Consider the following 20,540-nt stretch of genomic DNA (forward strand, 5'->3'; position numbering starts at 1 on the left):
GGATTTAAAAATATAGACACATACACACTTGTAGACATTGAATTATTTTTGAAAATGAATAAGGCCTTTCGACACGCACAAGCTGAAAGAATCCACATCAGCGGACCAGTCCTATAGCAAAGGTGACAGGAAGCGCGTCAGGAAGAAGTAAAATGATGCCACACAGAAACCTTGGCCAGCAGAGAGGAATGATAACTATTTGGGTAAAAAAATTTTTACACACCTTTCTTATTTTGTCATCTCTTTAAAATACAATTGACTAATTAAAGCAAAAGAATAACAAGGATTGTGGTGTTTATGACAAATGTAGGAGTCAAGTGTACGAGGCAGTAGTAAGAGGACCACGAGAGGGTGACAGAAGCAGTTGCAAAGTGCTTTACCAGGGAGGACGACAGAAGCTTCCTAGAAACCCTAAAGCAGTCACACAACAAGGGGTTCTCACCAGTTTGCCAACAAAGGAGCTGAAATGGAATCATGATGCAAATTCTATTTCTCTAACTGAACATAGAAAAGGAGAGAAAGCATAGATAGGACTGACAAAACACAATCATCAGGATGACAAACCTTAACATGACTGTATCAATAATTACATTACTCATAAATGGCCTACACCATCCCATTTAGAAGAAAGAAATTGTCCTGGGAAGTGTGGGGAGGTGGGGAAAGAGATCAACCGAAGGACTTGTATGCATGCATATAAGCACAACCAATGGACACAAGACACTGGGGGAATGGGGGTGTGGATAAGGGCATGCGACAGGGGTTAGGGAAGGCTGGGGGAAGGTCAATGAGGAACAAAAGGAGATATATGTACTACTATATGTAATACTTTAAACAATAAAATAAAATTTAAAAAAAAAGAAATTGTCAGTATAGACTTAAAAAAAAAAAATAAAACAACACCCAACTATGTCCTGTCTCAAGGAACTCTAAACTTAAAGACACAAATGGGTTAAAAGTCGAACAACAGTCAAGGGAAATTAGAAAATATTTTGAACTGAATGAAAATAAAAACACAGAGTATTGAAATTTGTGGGATATAACCAAAGCAGTATTCAAAGGGAAATTTATAGCATAAAATGTTTGTACAGAAAGTAAGAAATGTCTGAAATTAATAACCTAAGCTTATACTCTAAGAAACTAGAAAATCAATTAAATCCAAAGGAAATAGAAGAAAGGCGGTCATAAGTGACTAAATTAAAAACAGGACAATAATAGAAAAAAATTAATGGACCCAGGCCTCATTCTTTGTATCAATAAAACCAATAAGCATCTCTCTGGGTGCACTAAGAAAAAGAGAGAGAGCACAATCACAGATGCCAGGAGTTGAGGGGGACATCACTACAGACCCCGCAGAAATTCAAAGGACCACAGAGGCATCTGAGAGGCATCTGTCTGACTCCACATGGAGCTTGTCCATGGCCTGGATTCCCACACCCCACACCATCACAGTGACTCAGACTCTCTGAGTTAACATGAAGGGGAGGGAATGCTAAGGTTTTGTCTCTTTGCAAACAATTCAGGTGACGGTTGCAAAGTGGAGCCCTAAGTGCATGGCCTTCGTGGAGGGTTAGCTGGTCTCCAGCTTCATGACGGGGGGGGGGGGGGGAAGGAGGCTGTGCTCTGTGCCAGGTGTGCGGGTCGAGGTCTGCACTCTTTGGAAGCAGCCGGCCAGGCGTGTTGCAAAGGGGCAGCTCGTGTGAGGACCAGACACACCCACAACGTCAAGAATCCCTTTGTAGGGTTTTCCTCATGTGACACATACGCTGAGGGTGAAGGTCAAATAGGCGCATCTTCCCACGTGTGTATCCCAAAGAAGTAAAAGACTTTTTATTTTTATTTTTTTAATATATATTTTTTATTAATTTCAGAGAGGAAGGGAGAGGGAGAGAGAGATAGAAACATTCATAGTAAGAGAGAATTATGGATTGGCTGCCTCCTGCACACCCCCTACTGGGGATGGAGCCCAAAACCCAGGCATGTGCCCTTGACCGGAATCGAACCCAGGACCCTTGAGTCTGCAGGCGGGTGCTCTATCCACTGAGCAACACTGGCCAGAGCTGCTTGGTCTCTTTGAAGTACATCACTCACAAGCCTATTTGACTCTCACAAGGGACCAATGCTTCTCAACGCTCAGAAAACAATGGTACTGGACAGATCAGGGACCATGGCTGTGAGCTCACAGAAGCCAAGCGGGCTCACCCTTGTGCACAGAAGGGTTTTCTCAGTCACAACTCCCCAGACCCAAGCGTGCCACGGGCCCCACAAGCTACTGGCAGGCTGCAGCCTCTTACAGACTATTTAAATAAAAATTTGCAAGAAAAATAAATTCACAGCAACATTCATTATTGATCATTCTCAAAACTGTCTGGAGAATTCCCCCAGAGGGCTTAGGAGAGAAATGAAACGTTGTTTTCCTGCGTTGTGTGGCTGCTATTTCCCGCTTCATCGGTTCTGCTCCCGTAAGTGTGTGTATTCCTGGAGCCACACACTGCTGCCATGTTGATGAATCATTTCATACCACTTCGGGGTCCCGTGTCCACAATTTGGGGGTGATGACTAGAAGAATCATCATGATACGAACATGTCCTAAGTGTCTCCTTTTTACCAGGATCTCTTCCCTCTTTCACCTCTTTTCACGTGACCTAACCCCACCTCATCAAAGTCTTCAAGAAACCAACTCAAAATCTATCCCCATTTCGCATCCGGCCAGACCGCCTTCAACCACCTCTTCCCTGAAGCCCTTTCACGTTGGCTGTCCTTACTGTCGCTCTCTTCTGCTTCTCTCCCGATCTCTCTGAACGCCCAGGCCAGTGGTCGGCAAACTGCGGCTCGTGAGCCACATGCGGCTCTTTGGCCCCTTGAGTGTGGCTCTTCCACAAAATACCACGGCCTAGGCGAGTCTATTTTGAAGAAATGGCATTAGAAGAAGTTTAAGTTTAAAAAATTTGGCTCTCAAAAGAAATTTCAATCGTTGTACTGTTGATATTTGGCTCTGTTGACTAAAGAGTTTGCCGACCACTGGCCCAGGCCCTTGTGACTACGTTCATGAATTCTGAAAAGTGGGCTTTTCTCTAATCAGAGTTTTCTTATCTCTCCAGAACCTCTCACCTTCTCTCCTGGTTTGAAATGTCACCATCGCGCGGCCGGCATGGCTTCGTGGAGGAGCATGGACCTATGAACCAGGAGGTCACAGTTGGATTCCCAGTCAGTGCACATGCCTGGGTGTGGGCTCGATCCCCAGGAGAGGGCGTGCAGGAGGCAGCTGATCAGTGATTCTCTCTCATCATTATGTTTCTATCTCTCCCTCTCCCTGCCTCTCTGAAATCAATAAAAAATATATATTTTTTTAAATGTCACCATCAATCTATAGCCCTAGAATTTAGATCTCAGAGGTAAGATTCAAGGTGTCACATCCCCATCTCCCCAGTGGTCCCTTCCACTCCTGCTCTCTCACACGACCTGTGTTCCAAGCCAACTGCTCAGCTCCAGGCTCAGCCCACAGTCCAGGTGCTTCCGTGTATTACACCACGGCTTCGACTCTCCAGTCCTCTGCTTAAAGGACGTCAACAGATCCTATCCAACAGGGAATTAAAAATAGCAGATGACCCCTCACCAAGTCTCTTTTATTCAAGGAAAGTAAGAATGGCTCAACACTGGACATACAATGTAGGACGTCAAATAGGACTAAGGAAACGTAATATTGTTTTTGGTTGATGACAAGGCATTTGATAGAATTCGAGTCATTCCTGGTTTTTTTTAAATGCATAGAAACTAAAAATGAAAGTCTAACTCCTTTACATGGTTAAAAAACACATGACTATTCCAAATCAATCACCACTCATTATACCTAATAATAAAACATTCAAATCATCCTTTTAAAGGGAAAATCTTTCCAAGAATGCCCATGATCACCACCATTATATAAAATTTTTCTGAAAGTTCTATCCAAAGCAATAAGAAAAAGATATATAAAATATAAATTTAAGAAAGGAGAAGGAAAACAGGTCATTATATACATATTTTGTTATTGTCTACCTAAAAAAACACACTGTAAACTTATTAAAGCTAGTAATAAGGTGGTCAAATGATAAACCTTAAAATTTAATCACTTTCCTGAAGTAAAGCAGTGATCAGCTAGAAAATATAGCCAATAATATACCCAAAATGACCAGAATGAATTAATGAATTAGGGTTAAAAGAAAATTTCATATATATATATGGTATATTATATATTATCCAGATACTCAGATATAAAGATATTTATACCACATTTATTCCTCTATTTACTTAAGTCATTACTGTAATTTTTTAATTTAAAAATGCAAGAAATCAAAAAGACTTAGACATAGTTTTGCCATCAGGTGGTCCATTCTGATAAAAACAATCATGGAGCAGTTAATTAAAACTACCTGCTTCAAGTCGGACGTCAGACTTAAAATAAATGAATTACACATTTTACAAAGGAGGCATTTGTGCTATATTCATTACACTTCCCTTCGAATTTTAAAACGAAAGAAAAACGGAACACCTCCAAAGAGGTGCGTACTCATCGTCCCACGGGTGTACGTCTACCCGTACATGGGGCTTGCGTGACTGCGCAGAAACAGTGACACAGACACGTCACTGTACACACATGGACCCAACGGCATAGCTTCCCAACGGGCCGTGGGAAATAAGATATCCAGCTCCCGTCCAACTCCCCGTGGAACCTGGTGGTTTCCAGATCGCGTCACAGCATCTCGTGTATTTCCCACTTGTCCACACGCCATGCTCATAGGGGAGGAGGGGTGTACATGCGCATCACTAACCTTTGACCCGGACGGGGCGGGTGGTGCATCATCTGTGCGTCTCTCGTCCCATTTTGGAAGTAAGGAAACAAAAGCTCGGAGAGGGTAGGGCTGTCCCCATGTTCCTAAAACTTGAACCCCAGTCTCCAGGTTGCATGCTGGGAGGGACAGGCCCAGAGCCTGGAGTAGTGCCTGTAAGGACATCCTGGCCTGCCTCCCGCCTCCTGAAAGAACGGTCACCACGGTAACAGGAAGGATGCACGTGTAACAGCTGTCAGCAGCGTTAACCCAAGACGCCCGACGCTGGGATAACTGGGGAGCACCCGGCCCCTCCAGGGCCTGCTGAAGCAGCACCTCAGAGCAAGCGGGGCTCGATCCTGACGGCACTGGGATGAGGCACGTCGGAGCAGCACGCACTGCTTCTCGGGATGCCCACGGCCACGCGGTTAGCTTCATCTCCACGGGCTCCATGGTTTTGAAATCACGTGGAAATCGTACCACAAAGAAATTTAGCAAAGTAATTGTGAACACAAGTCCCATCTCCGGGGACTCCTTGCAGGGGCTGTGAGGACCTGAGGGACCGCGGGAGGCCACGGGGGGCCCTGAAAGACTCCCGAGCATGTAGGCCTCATTCAGGACCAAAGACAAGCAAACGTGAACAGGGTCACTTTGGGGGGCAGGTGTCACTGAAAGAGATTTCAAATAACAGCCACGGGTGGTCAGGGCATACGAAAGGGCCACGCTGGAGGGAGACAACTTTGCAAACCCACCTTCCGCTGCGGCTCCACAGTCCCCACCCAGGAGCGTGTCCTCAGGAACAGCCACACGTGTGCAGGGTGGCTCTCCCCGCCCGCCCAGGGCCACGGGGTTTGCAGCAGCAGAAAGCGCCTCTGCCGAGTGGGCGACTCCCTGGCGAGCGAAGCAATAGAAGAAAACACAGTGTAACTACATTACAATGTGGATCCATGTCTACGGACTTGGGGAAAATGGACATAAGGTGGAATTCAGTGGAAAGTAGGTTGGAAACAACACATGTGTGAACCCTATTCCATTGTAACTGATACTTACATGCATAGATGAGCACACGCACACATAGATGTATCGCTCTCTCGATATACACTGAGTGGCCAGATTATTATAATCTCTGAACGCATAATAATCTGGCCACTCAGTGTATATCCTATATAATAAAAGGCTAATATGCAAATTGTCCCCTCGACCAGGAGTTCGACCAGCAGACAGGCTGGCCAACCACCCATGTCCCCTCACCCTGGCCAGGCTAGCCGGACCCCACCCATGCATGAATTCATTCACCAGGCCTCTAATATATAGATAGATAGATAGATAGATAGATAGATACATAGATACACAGACACACACACACACACACACACTGAATGGCCAGATTATTATGCGTTCAGAGATCATCATAATCTGGCCACTCAGTCTATATTCATGGAAGAAAGGTTTCAGGGGTGAATGCCAAATTACTGGTAGTGATTATTTGGGGGTTCTTTCCTTTCTCTTTCTTCCTTTGTTCTTCCTTTCTTTTTTTTCTTTTTCTTTTTTTGCTTGTTCCTACTTTCTAACGTTTCCAGGATTATTTTTATATTTATAACATAAATAGGTGCATCTCGTATGAGCTGCCCAGAATGTCCTGCCACTCAGGGGCGAGGACATGCTGGCCAGCAGGTGGACATGGAGGAAGCGAAGGCACCGAGCACCGCTCCAGGAGCCGCCCGGGCCGCTCCTGTCTACCCTCCAGCTTCCGGCACACAGAGAGGCGAGGCTGGCTCGGGCCCGGCGGTGACGCCAAGGACGGCGACGGGGAGGTGTGGAAGCCGGGCGCGGGCTGTGCCAGCTCGCGCTGATCCCCTGCAGTATGGTTCGCTGCTAATTTGTCACGGCACATATTCGCCTTATGTCTAATTAGCATCAAATTGCAAACTGCTATTTGCTAACAATTTGTTGCATCAATCTGCTTGAAAATCTATAGTTTAGAATTGGATTGCAACTCACCCTGTCTATCAAAATGCGAGTTCACACATACACAGAATAGCTTCCCCTTCCCGCCAGAAACCTCCCAATGTTTGCAGTGGCACAAAAGGAGAGAGATGTGGGTTGTTGTTTTTTTTTTTTCTTTTTCTTCTTTTTCTCCCAAAGAAGGGAGAAGAACGGCGGGTGTTTTGTGCCGAATGTCTTGGCTTCGGTTTCCATGGCCTGGGAAGATGGCTGGGAAGATGCTCACACCCAGAGAGAGAGCCGGTCCAGGCCTTCCTTTGAGACTACTCAAGAAAATCAAGACACATGAAAGGACCAGCGTCCCAGAAATAGGACCGTCCCTCAAGATTGTGCAGAAGAAAACCACAGTCCCTGCCGTCCGGGCCGCGGGCAGCCCTGTGGGGGCGCCGGCACCCATCAGGTCACGGGAGCAGCCGCCCAGGGCGCGCGGGCTTCACGGTCAGCTTATTCACCAATGGGAGGCTGCGGCTGAGAGGACAAACGCCGCGCGTGGAGCAAGGGGCAGCGCGGGGAGCAAAGCCGAGAGTGACATTCCAGGACCTCCCCGAACCTCTACCTAGCAAAGCAGGTCATGGGAACAACAGGGATAAGAATGATAAGATGAAATAGGGACGAGACGTAATGAACTGGGAAGGAAATGAGACCTAATCCCTGCATCGCATCGGAGGGTTTGGCCTTGTGTTCGGGCTGCATGCCCACGTGCAGGCGTAGGGCCCGGCCCTCACGCCCACAGCTACGGGGTGAGCGGTCCTGGGTGGGATGTGCGGCCTGTATCGCTAACAACGTGGCTTTACGTACTTGAACGTGGCTAAGGGGAGAGAGAGCCTAGGTCAGTGGTCAGCAAACTCATTAGTCAACAGAGCCAAATATCAACAGTACAACGATTGAAATTTCTTTGGAGAGCCAAATTTTTTAAACTTAAACTTCTTCTAACGCCACTTCTTCAAAATAGACTCGCCCAGGCTGTGGTATTTTGTGGAAGAGCCACACTCAAGGGACCAAAGAGCCGCAGTTCTGCCGACTACGGGCAGTTTGCCGACTACGGGGCCCTCCCCAGGCACTGAATTCACACGCAGGCCAGTCCCCCGGGAGGCGGGCCGTGCCTGCTGCTGGCAGAGGTGACAGGTGCTTTGGGTTGTCTTTCACCCCAGCAGCGGGGCTGGGTCACAAGAACGAGCCGGTGACTTCAGGGGAGAACCCGCTCTGTCCCCACACGCCTGGACCCTTTTACGCCCTGAAGCCCGCCCACCCGTCTCAGCTCACGCCCAGCGCCGTGGGGCTTCCTGGCGCCTTCCCCAGGGCTCCGCGGACACCCCCTGGGGAGGTGTAATTCTGCACCTCAAACATAAACGTCGAACCCCAACCTTTGGTCTCTGTTTCTAGAACAAATGCATGGGGGTGAGCATGCCCCCGACACTGGGGTTTTTAACCATCATGGGAGGAAAAGCTGCACACACCTGCTGAGACCCGTCATCATGCCAGCTTCCCAAATGCCCGTTTATTTTACTCAGAAAAACTCAACAGACACCCAGCCAGCGGGGCTCAGGGGTTGGGTGTCGACCTAGGAACCAGGAGGTCAGGGTGGGATTCCCGGTCAGGGCGCAGGCCTGGGTCGCGGGCTCCATCCCCAGTGGGGGTGGCAGGAGGCAGCCCATCCATGATTCTCTCTCATCGTGGATGTTTCTCTCTCTCCCTCTCCCTTCCTCTCTGAAATCAATACAAATATATTCTTTAAAAAAAAACACACACACAACTCAACAGAACCAGGGAGCCTCGAGTCCCCGTCAGAGAAGCCATTTCTCCTCCCCTCCTGTGCCCACCCTGTGGGGACTTCTCACCCTGCTGCCCCCTCCAACTCCCCGGGGACCGTGCCACTTGCTGGGCCCCCAAGAGGCGTCCCCGGCCTCGGGGGACCTGCACCTCGGACCCACATGTCCCCGCCTCCCATTTCAATGTCTTTAAAGCTTCCAGGTAAGCATGAGCGGAGCCCACTTCCTCGGTGCAGTCCTGCGTGATGGCGCCCCACAGCCCGCACACGCAGCCGCGCTGGGACGGGTCTCACAACCTGCCTCCAGCGGTCACTGGCTGAGCGGGGCTCTGAGGACAGCAGGGAGCCCACGGGATTCGCAGGGACAGGTGGGGACGCCGGTCAGGCGGCAGAGTTGAGTCCAAGGTGGCGGGGTGAGCAAAGAGACAGAGGGACGGGGGGTGGGGGGAACGAGGGAAACGCGTATTCGCAGAGAGAGAGGGACGCCGGGCACGGCTTCCGCGAGGGTCCCAGAGCCGGGCCTCCGCCACGCATGATGGAGGAACTCTGTCCCCTTCCCGATGACCAGCGGCGATGTTTCCTCAGCGACTCCACGGGAGTCAGAAACTCAACAAAGCGCGTCGTCGCGGGCGCCGTAAAGGGAGCGGGCTGCGTGCCTGTGACCACTGTATGCAAAGCTTGGCATTAGTCACAGCCAGGCCGGCCGTGACAGGCCCGGAGTGAGGGAGATTAATGCGAGGCCGGCGCACTTTATTATTGTCATTCTGTTCTTTCAGACTCTGCCTCTGACTTTCAATTTTGCTCCAGAATTAATTGTCTGCTCCCCGCAGTATGACTGATGGAGAAGGATACGCGGAGCCCGGGCACCTGGTGCTGGCCTTGACAGTCGCGGGATGTATTGTGCGCGGCCGGAGCAGGGGACAGACGGGCATCTCTCGAAGCATCGGCGCCACACCTGCCCGCCAGCAGAGGTGACCGGCGATCATCCTTCGCCCGGAGTCATCTTGGCTCCCGGAGGCCCTCGGGGCACACCCACGTCCCCGCCAAGGACTGTCCCTGGGACCCGGAGCCGCTGCTCCGTGGGGCTCGTCCCCATCCTCCGCTCTCCGATAGGCTTCGTTTCTCAGGTTCCGAGCAGTAAACTGGGAGAGCAGCCTCCTCCGTCCCAGCCCCCCAAAATGTTCTACCCGGATCCCCGACAGCCGGAGACGCAAGCTGGTGCCTTTCTCTCCTTGAACTGACCCTTTGCCTCCTTTTCATTATCCACCCCTGCCTCGTCTCCATCTCAAAAAGCATTTTATTTTTTAAATATATTTTTATTGATGTCAGAAAGGAAGGGAGAGGGAGAGAGAGAAACATCAATGATGAGAGTGAATCACAGACCAGCTGCCTCCTGCACACCCCCTACTGGGGATGGAGCCCATAACCCGGGCCTGTGCCCTGACTGGGAATCGAACCGTGACCTCCTGGTTCCTAGGTCACGCTCACCCACTGCGCCACACCGGCCGGGTGGACTTAATGTTCAATGTGAGGTTGAGACGTCACAGTTTCGATGCCTGAGCTGCACGCTTTTCCTTTTCCTCCCAGAACAGTTTCATTAAAGGGGCGTCTCCGATTCCCAAGCCCCCGCTTCCTCCTCACTTGGCAAGACGGCACCTGAGCTGAGGAAAAGCCCGCGGCAGGCCGGGCGAGGGCCCGCGCCGAGAATCGAGAACCGCCCCGAAGGCTGGGCTCCTGCGGGCTGGCGGGAGCTCCTGCCACGTGCTGCCTGACGGGAACCCGCCATAAATCATCCGGCTTTAACTCATCGGGCCCTTCCCCACGACCGCGGTACCGTGTGAAAGGGTACAGAAATATATAATACGCTCAACTGTCTCTACAGTGGGGACCAGGGGAGAATTACCACCACTCAGCGGAGAGGACCGGGCTCGTTACATTAATGATTTATCACAACGGAGAAATGTGAGAAGTAACGGGCCGCGCGATGGAAAGCGGCAGCGTTTCCCACCGGCCTCCGCCGTGGGCGGGCCGTGGCGGGAGGAGGATTCGGAAGGGCCTCCCGGTGGCCACAGGCTGCGCCCCCTGCACTTTCCCTCCACGCCCCGAAGGGAAGGCGTGCCAGCCAACGTCGGAATATCCTTCAAACCTGACATGGAGTATTCAAATGTTACTTAAGCAGAGTATGAGCAAGTACCCGGATCCGTCTTCCCAGCCACGCACGGCACCGATGTTCAATACATCCTCGCTGCTGGCAGGGAGGGGCGCGGCCACGTCCCACTGTCCTTCAGAAGTGACGCGGCCAGGGCGTCCTCTGCCAGCCTTGGGGGCCGCCGGGGGCGCGGCCGCTGGCTCTCCTTCCTGACAAATAACAACGGGCCACTTGGGCCACCTGGGAGCCTCGGTTCTAACGATCCGTCCGCGCGGGCTCTGCTCTCTGCTGGCCCCGGTTGGTCCCGGTGCCGGGGCTGGCGGGCGGCCGTGGAGTGGAGTGACGGCTGCGGAGACAGATGCCTCCTGGCCCCGCGGGCTGCTGAGAGGGGGATGCGGCCAGCGCTGCAGAGAGGTCAGGGAAAAGGCGTGCTTGACTTTCCAAGTTTCTCCAGAAAAACAAGCAGGGCAGAAGGAACCCCGCCCGAGAGGTCCAACCAAGGGGCTCCCGGCAGCTGTGCCCCGGGAGGGCCCCTCGGCGGGTTCTCAGGACTGGAACGGAAACAGCGGCCATCGGGGGGCATGGAGGACGTGAGGGGGGAAGCCAGACGCCGGGTGGGGCCTTGTACAAACAGTCCCTAGAGAGTCACCTCACAGGTGGGCTGCCGGGGACGGGACATCAAGCCAGCGCAGTGAGCCATGCTCCTCACCATGCCCGCCCCCCACCGCCATGTCCCCATCTCATCGCCTGCCCAGCCCCTGATGCAGCCCCCTTGGCCTCCCCTCTGCTGCAGGGCGAGCTGACCTCCAATGGAACAAACACACTGAGTGGCCAGATGATGATGATCTCTGAACGCATAATAATCTGGCCACTCAGTGTATATCCTATAGAATAAAAGGCTAATATGCAAATTGTCCCCTCGACCAGGAGACCAGCAGGCAGGCCGGCCAACTGCCCATGTCCCCTCCCCCTGGCCAGGCTGGCGGGACCCCACTCATGCACGAATTCATGCACTGGGCCTCTAATACACACACACACACACACACACACACACACACACACACTGAGTGGCCAGATTATTATGCGTTCAGAGATCATCGTAATCTGGCCACTCAGTGTACACCGGCAGCCGTGCTGGCCGGACACCCAGAGCAAGATTTGACCTGCCCACGGAGCTCCGCTCCTGAACCTGCTGCCTCACAGGGGAGGGCGGCGCGTCCAAAGCAGGGAGCGGAGTCCCAGTCCCACACACCACCCCCAGACCAGGGCACCCCCAGCCTGAAGCCTCGGCCCACCAGCCTGCGACCCACAGGGCCCCCGACACGTGCAGTGGCGGCTGCGGCCTGCAGATATCTACCTGCCCCCTTCCGAAGGCTGCCTTTCCGTCGACGGACGTCACCCACATTTTAATGAGGCTTTAAAACCTCCAAGATGAAGCTGGGATTTTATGTAGCACCGCCTGCTTTTTATGACAGGCTGACATGTTGTACAACATTTGGCGACGATATCGATCCTTATAAATTCAGCGTCTCCGTATATTCATGAAAAGCACCTTTCCTCCCCGCCCGGGCCCCATGACGATCCCGACACACATTTCCCGGCGCGGAGACGATAAAATGGCAATTGTCATGGTTCCGAGCGTACACAAGGCTTCCGTGTTTTCCAATTAAGCCCCTTTGCCATCTGCTCGCGGGCTCGGCGCGGCCACGGCAGCGCCTTCCGGGTACCTGGCGGCGTGCGTGCCCCCGATTCTCCTTCAGGTGAGCGGCTATAAATCCTGGGGCCCGAGAGGGCTTCCTCCCGCCTGGGACATTATACATCTTCATGCCCTCGTGTTTGCCCGACCGCAGAGACCAACCTTCCATGTTTCTTTGTGCCACTTCGTGCTTTTAATCTGAAACAAATGATTGCAGGGGGGCGGGAGGGTGGAAGAGGCATGATCACCTTGGCGGAGCATCAGGAGTATAAAAAAAAAAAAAAAGGAGAAGAAGAAGAAGAAGAAAGGGACCACGGGCAAATTCGTCTTCGGCTGCTACAATCAATCTCCCACCTAAAGAAATACACAATAACGAGGCGGGAAAGAGCGAAGATTTATGGCCCGGAGGCACCCACACTGACCAGCATCTACCTCGTCTTCTTGGCTCCCTCCCCACGCGAATGGCTCTCTCTCACAGTTACAATGATAAACTGTCTCTCCCTACTGTTTTACAAGTACATTAGCTTTATTTAATGAGATCTCGGAGTAATTTAACAGATGTATATAGGACATAAGACTAGGAAAACTCTTGCTACTGGGGTACTTTTGCCAAGGTAGTCCAGGACAGCGCATCCGAGGGGTGGCTTTATCTTCTTTGAAAAAAAAAAGTATTCTTCACGTTTTCAGGAGGCTTTTACAAGTGATTTTAAATAGAAATATTATATTCTCCTCAACGAGGAGAGAGCCCCTTTCACATCCCGTAGCACATGCCAGGATAAAAGGGGTTTTGTGAAACTCCGGGGCTCGCTCACACGTCGAATCGCCAGGAGCGTGTCACCGTCAGAAATTAATAAATGTGTAAAAAGTCCCCCGTGCACCCACCTCCCGGGAGGAGTGCGAAGATCCCCCGAGTGGGAGGGACAGGAGGGAAGCGGTGGGAGGGTGGGGAGGGGCGGTCTCTGGGACGGAGGCCAGGCTCTGGTCGCAGTCCCCATGTCACCCGCTCGGAGGGGGCGGGTCCCGGCCACCCTCCTGCCCGACCTGTCTGCCAGGCCCTCCCGGGGCCCTGACATTCGTCCCCTCTCCGTTCTCTGGGAGCTGTAATGGAGGGATGACCATGGATCTGCTTTTTAAAAACTGCTTTAATAAGCCACCAATTAATAAGCGAGAAGAGGAATCTGTGGGGAATTACCTGGTTCTGCTCCAAGTACAATGACGGGGGGGGGGGGGGGGGGTCGTTCTTCCTCCTCCTCTCTCCAGAAGCACAGGGACGCCGCTCTCACACCGGCTGCCGGCCCCGCCGCTCCTCGGTGATACAGGGTGGAAGTGTCCACGCAGATGTTACCCAGGTTTGGCCAATGATTGCAATGAAGTACATTGAAGAGAACAAAAGAGAGCAACAAAGCCACAAAAATCCCCCGAGGTGCTGCCAGCTCTTGTTGTGTGTGTGACTTTTTAAAAAATATATATTTGTATTGATTTCAGAGTGGAAGGGAGAGGTAAGAGAGAGAGAGAAACATCCATGACGAGAGAGAATCATGGCTCGGCTGCCTCCTGCACGCCCCCCACTGGGGATCGAGCCCGCAACCCGGGCATGTGCCCTGACCGGGAATCGAACCTCCTGGTTCCTAGGTCCACGCTCACCCACTGAACCCCACCGACTGGGCATGTGTGTGACTTTTAAACAAAACATGGTCTTAGGAAGCCGCTGGTTACTTTCTGTTAGAACATTTGTTTCTTTTTTAAATCTTTGAAATTGCTTGTGACAGCCCCCCACTGGTATTTACAGCTCTGCCTGCGTGCCGGGGGCCCAGCTCCTCACAGGTGGGGCCCTGGCAGAGGGGTCCCTTCTGCAAACACCAGTGTGACAGCATGTAGGCGGGGACTGAAGCACATGCTACACGGGTGTCACCTGAAGGTGAGCGCAGTTCCCAGCATTCTACAAAACACATCACATGTTACGGAGTGCTGGTGGATCCTCATGAATAGTTTCGGAAATCCAACGCGGCCTTTCTGAAATACAACATTCACAGCGAACCAACCATTCAGTCAAAGGAAAGGTCACGGAAATAGTGGGGACCCCACGAGGGATAGGAAAGGGGGGAGGGGCAGGGGCAGGGACAGGGGACCAGGCCGAGCTCGCCCACCATCGGGAAGGGATACGGCGGTGACCTGAAATTCCATTTCTTGAGACTTCTGTGCCAAGTTCTGTTTGTTTCAAGAGGTTGGCACCAGAAAGATGCATAGATCGTGCCAGACACCCCGAGAGGCGCGAGGTGGGGGTGAGAGAGCCAGGAGGACACTGACCACTCGCTCCGTCGTCCGGCCGCCGCTCTGTCTTCGGTTCTTTGGGGGATAATAAACGAGAGGGCAAGAGGAACAGGCGCCAAATAATGAAACACACACACACACACACACACACACACACACAGAAAAATTACAACACGGGAGCGCACCCAGATTTACTGACCTCCCCACGCCGCCACGCCAGAGAGAAAGTTATCACGGAAGAAACTTTTGCTCAGCCGTGCGATCTTAAATAACGGGAGTCCCGCGAGAATTTACAGCCCTTGTAAGATATGCAAATGGGATGCAAGGTATAGACATAAGGGTAATTAATTGTAAATCTAAGAATAATGTCTCCTTGTCAGGCTGTCTCCGTGTTGTGGAATACAGTCTAATGCGCCTTAACTTGGAATATTTCTTAAGGACGCGGCTAATTGCAGGAGGTTCAGAACTTCCAAATACGAGTTCCTCTCCTCGGTTCGTTCGGCGGCTGTAACGTTTAATAACAGACTTTGCTGGTGGCATGAGCACATCTTCATCTTTAAGGTGAACGCTCTCATCCCCACGTCCTGACAGTTAGGACCCGAGTGGAGAGACCAACCGCCTTCCCCGGGTCTGACCAGGCGCTGGGTGTGCGGGGCCCCAGAGGTCGGTCGCTTCCCTCCGTCCCTCCGTTCCCGCCTTGGCTCACGCACAGCGATTTCCTCGGGGTGTCCGGGACGGCTTTGCGGGCCCAATGCTGAGCTCTCTCCTCCGCCCGCTTAGGAAAGCCTCAATCTGTGCATGAAAGCGTGGGCCGATGCTGTGCATCACGGACTCTTAGGAACGCCCACGTGTGTGGACAGGGAGAGACGTTTCAGATCCAGGGGCACTCGGCCCCCGGCTCCCACCAAGAAAGCGCCTCATGGAGATGAACCTGTACAGAACGGGGGAGGAGGGCCGGGGGGAGGGGCACGCTCCGGCCGAGCCCAGGCGCAGTGGGGGTCCCCAGGAAAGCAGCCCGGGCCGCTGTCCGCCCTCAAGGCCCCAGCTCAGAAAAGGAACCATGAACCCTGGCCAGTTTGGCTCAGTGGATAGAGCGTTGGCCTGTGGACTGAAGGGCCCTGGGTTCGATTCCGAAGGCACGTACCTCGGTTGCAGGCTTTATCATTCCTCCCCCCCCGCCACCCCACCCCATCCCCCGTCTGGGCACGTGCGGGAGGCAACCCGTCGATGTGTCTCTCTCACGTTGATGTTTCACTCTCTCTGTCTCGTCCCCTCCCTTCCACTCTTTCTAAAAAAATCAATGGAAAAATATCCCCCAGGGAGGATTAGCGAAAAGGAAAAAGGAGAAGAAAGAGAGGTGACCACAGAAGGGAAGGACGTTGGTCAGCTGCCCCTCGGAGGCGGAAAACAGATGAACTCTCTGGAGTCCTGTCTCCTGCTTCTCAGAAAACACTTGACCAAGAGCAGATGAGGCACTGGAGAGGGTCCGGGGGTGGGGGGGGGGTGGAGTGGGAGGGAGGACACCGGGGAAGGTGGGATCCCATGTGGGGCGTGGGGCAGTGGACCTCGCGAGCGCCCTCTGGGTGACCCTGACCTCTGGCCGCATGACGACGCTCTCCTGCCCTCCGCCTGCTTGCCTGCTGCCTTCCATCCTGGTCGGCTCAGCCTCTAAGGAAGGCGGGGTACTGCCTCTGTCCAGAGCCCCTTCCTTCTTTCTTTCTTTTTTTTAAAAATATATTTTTATTGATTTCAGAGAGGAAGGGAGAGGGAGAGAGATTAAAAACATCAGTGATGAGAGAGAGTCATTGATCAGCTGCCTCCTGAACGCCCCCTACCAGGTATGCAGCCTGCAACCCGGGCCTGTGCCCTGACCGGGAATCGAACCGTGACCTCCTGGTTCCTAGGTTGATGCTCAACCACGGAGCCACGCCGGCCGGCGCCTTCCTTCTTCCTGCTCCACACACACAGCCTGGGATTCCATCTGGTCCCCGACACGGAACACGCCCTGTTCTGGGGGCTCCTAAAAGGAACTCCCCAGCCCGACCTTCCGCAGACAGCCTCCAGCTCCGCAGCCACGCCCGACCACCAGGACTCAGCCCAGCCCGCCCCTGCGACCTCCGGGATGCTGGAAACTTGCTCCCTTTTACGATGATGCAGCCCAGTCCCCTGGTGAGAGGATTTAGGGAAATGTTTGCCAAGCACCTAACTCTCAGATCTTAAAGAGGGAAGTTCTAATTGCTCGCCAGCTCCCGCGGGAACTCCGTGCTCCTGCCCCTCCCCCCACCCAGACACCCCAGGAACTCACCCAGGGGCTCTCTCTCCGACCTGAAGAATGACCCGCCGGCCACTGCCAGCCTTGGTAGCTCTGCGTCCATACAGCTTCCCAGCCCCAGTGCCAATAAAGTCCCCCTGGAGCCTCGCCCAGTGACAGAGGCCCACGATATTCCTGCTGTTGCCACAGCTCCTGCGAGGCCAGGAATCCACTCCCCTCCCTCAGAAAAACACCAAGAAGAAAGGAGAAGCCAGCCGAAGCCTGGAGGAAGCAGGCCTGACCCACCACGTGACGGGGGCCCTGAGTCCGACCCAGAGGAAGGGTCCCCGCTGCGTGTCGGGGCTGCCGTCTTCCTGCACGGAGCATCCCCATGGAGTCCTGGAGCCCTGCTCCCCAGGCCCAGCCACCCTGGTGCACATCCTGGCTCCACCCCTTATTCGCTCTGTGACCTTAGGCGAGCTTCTTGCCCTCTCTGTGCCTCCGTAAATGCGTCTCCATAGTGGGCAGTGCCGACCTCTTAGGCTTGTTGTTAGAAGTAAACTAGAGGCCCGGTGCATGAATCCATGCACGGGTAGGGTCAAGCCAGCCCTCCCTGATCGAGGCCAATCAGGCTGGGCCAGCCATGGGGAGGGGATGCAGGTGGTTGGCTAGCCAACCCCACCCCCAATCGGGATGGGGTGGGGTGATCAGGGGTGGAGCCAGCGGAGAGGAGGGGCCACAGGTGGTTGGCTGGCTGGCCCCACCCCCTGGTCTAACTCCCAGTTGAACTCCCAGTCGAACCCCAGGTCGGTCGAGGGAAAAATTTGCATATTAACCTTTTATTATATAGGATGATGCCCTAGCTCCGTGGTCGGCAAACTGCGGCTCGTGAGCCACATGCGGCTCTTTGGCCCCTTGAGTGTGGCTCTTCCACAAAATACCACGGCCTGGGCGAGTCTATTTTGAAGAAGTGACATTAGAAGAAGTTTGTTTAACAAATTTGGCTCTCAAAAGAAATTTCAATATACTGTTGATATTTGGCTCTGTTAACTAATGAGTTTGCCGACCACTGCCCTAGCTGGTTTGGCTCAGTGGATAGGTCATTGCCTGCAATCAGAAGGGTCCTGGGTTCGATTCCGGTCAAGGGCACATGTCAGGGTTGCAGGCTTGATCCCCAGTGGGGGAAGCGCAGGAGGCAGCCGATCCATGATTCCCTCTCATCATTGATGTTTCTCTCTCTCTCCCTCTCCCTTCCTCTCTGAAACCAATAAGAAGAACACGGAAGGGGCTCAGAACTGTATCAGCTTTATACGCATCTGGCACAGCTCACGGAAGTTAGAGGGAGAAGTCTGAGAGTCAGAGAGACGGGAGGGGGGGTGGTGTGGAGAGAGAGGATGACTTAGAGAAATAGACCGAGGTAGAGTGAAATGAAGGGGAGAAGGAGGCAGGAACAGAATAATAAACCGGCTCGCACTTCTCTGCCCGAAGCTGGCCCAGACGCCCTCCCCGCCTGCCCAGCATAAGCGGGACTCTGTTATTTAAAGGGCTCTGGGATAATACAGTGGGAAGACGGGTCTGCACTGTAACTCACACAATTTATCACACGGGGAAGCGCCACTAATCTTCCCAGGAAACAAGGTATTCACGGTTATTTAAGGCTAATATTTATGCATCACCACACGTTGTGAGCGCAGCCCCCGCTTCGTCCTCGCACGCCGGGACCGGGGGAGGTCTGAGCAGCAGCGCTCCATATTTTAAGCCCCTTGTAGAAGTCTCGTCCCCGTGCCACACGCTGTTATTAACGGCCCCGTACACCCGACCGTTCACGCACACGCGAACGGAAGAGCGGCTTCCGAGCCGAGCCGGGTGGAGGTGGTCTGGCGTGGATCTCTCACAGGCCAAAGCCACGGGGCTGCTTTGCAAAGCGCAATCCATGACTCAAGCTCAGACCTCGGGGTGTCCACTTTCCTAGTGGGTCCACTTCGAAAATCTACAGAAGTGTGGGTGCTGGTGCGGCGACCCCCAGCAGAGCCAGCCGACGGACACAGAGCGTGAGAAGCAGTGAACTTGGCTGGCATCGGCCATTGAGAATGGCGGCTGTCAATCACCCTTCGCAGGAGCCCATGACGATGCCCATCGATGGCGGGAGAAAGACCGCAGGAACAGAGTGTACATGCCTCTGACCCACTTAAATCACAGTCCCTCCTCTGACTCAGGAGCGCCCTGTATATCACTCCATCCAGACAGAGAAAGCGCCAGATGGGAAAAGCTTTGTGGTCAAAGTAGATAGTCTAGTGGCCAAAAAAAGCATATCCTGTGCCCACCTGACACCAGCGTGACCTCTGGCATTCCACCTGCCACTGTGCAAACCTGGGTGAGTGATGGAACCACGAAACCTCAGTTTCTTCATCTGTTTAATGGGGGAGTTACCGTTCCTTACCTTGGAAGGTCACCTCAAGAATAAATCAGATGCTGTATTTACAGACCTTCACAGAAGCTAAGCACATAGTAACACACACACACACACACACACACACACACACACACACACTCCCATCCTACAAGGTCACTTTATTACTTGGGGAAAATTGTATACAACTCAATACGCAACAAAAAGGGAATAGGAAAAGACAGTAAACCCACAAAATGGCGATGCTACATACACCTGTGAGAAATGCTTGTGTGATGGTATTAATTCTAACACAAGACAAAGTTGATTGCACAATATAATCACAATTATGGAAAAGCAATAAATAGAAAACCCATGAAAGGAAAAATATCAAGATGGAGTTGCGTTTGGAAAGTGAAATTATTGCCCTAGCCCAGTGGTCAGCAAACTCATTAGTCAACAGAGCCAAATATCAACAGTACAAGGATTGAAATTTCTTAAATTTTAAAATTTAAACTTCTTCTAACGCCACTTCTTCAAAATAGACTCACCCAGGCCATGGTATTTTGTGGAAGAGCCACACTCATGAGGCCAAAGAGCCGCATGTAGCTTGCGAGCCGCAGTTTGCCGACCACGGCCCTAGCCGGATTGGCTCCGTGGTTAGACGGAAAGGTCACAGTTCAATTCCCATCAAGGGCACGTACCTCAATGGCAGGCTCCATTCCTGGCCCCAACCACTTAGGGTGTGTGAGGGAGGCAATCAATCAATGTGTCTCTCTCACATTGATGTTTCTCTCTCTCTCTGCCTCCTCCCCTCCCTTCCACTCTCTCTAAAAATCAATGGAAAAGAACATATCCTCAGGGGAGGATTAACAACAACAACAAAAGAAAAGTGGAATGATTGATGATTTTCTTCTACAGTTTTGTTTTGCAAAGTTCCTAAAATGGGGCACGTGTGTAGACTCTGAAAGGAGACTTCCCTGGCCTTGAACCCCAGCCCCGACTCCTGAGCTGTGTGACTCTGGGCAAGTTAAACAACCTCTCTGGACCGGGCTCCCTGCCTGGCAGAGGGAAACCATATGCCTGCTTCGTGGTATTGTTCTGAGCAATGAACTAGAGGATCCTCATGACGTGATGAGTACAATGCCCGGAACCTGGCAAACAGCCCATAACGTTACCCATTTTTATTGCAATTATTGTATAT

The sequence above is a fragment of the Eptesicus fuscus genome, chromosome 21 (genome assembly GCF_027574615.1).
Source record: "Eptesicus fuscus isolate TK198812 chromosome 21, DD_ASM_mEF_20220401, whole genome shotgun sequence".
Classification (NCBI taxonomy): domain Eukaryota; kingdom Metazoa; phylum Chordata; class Mammalia; order Chiroptera; family Vespertilionidae; genus Eptesicus; species Eptesicus fuscus.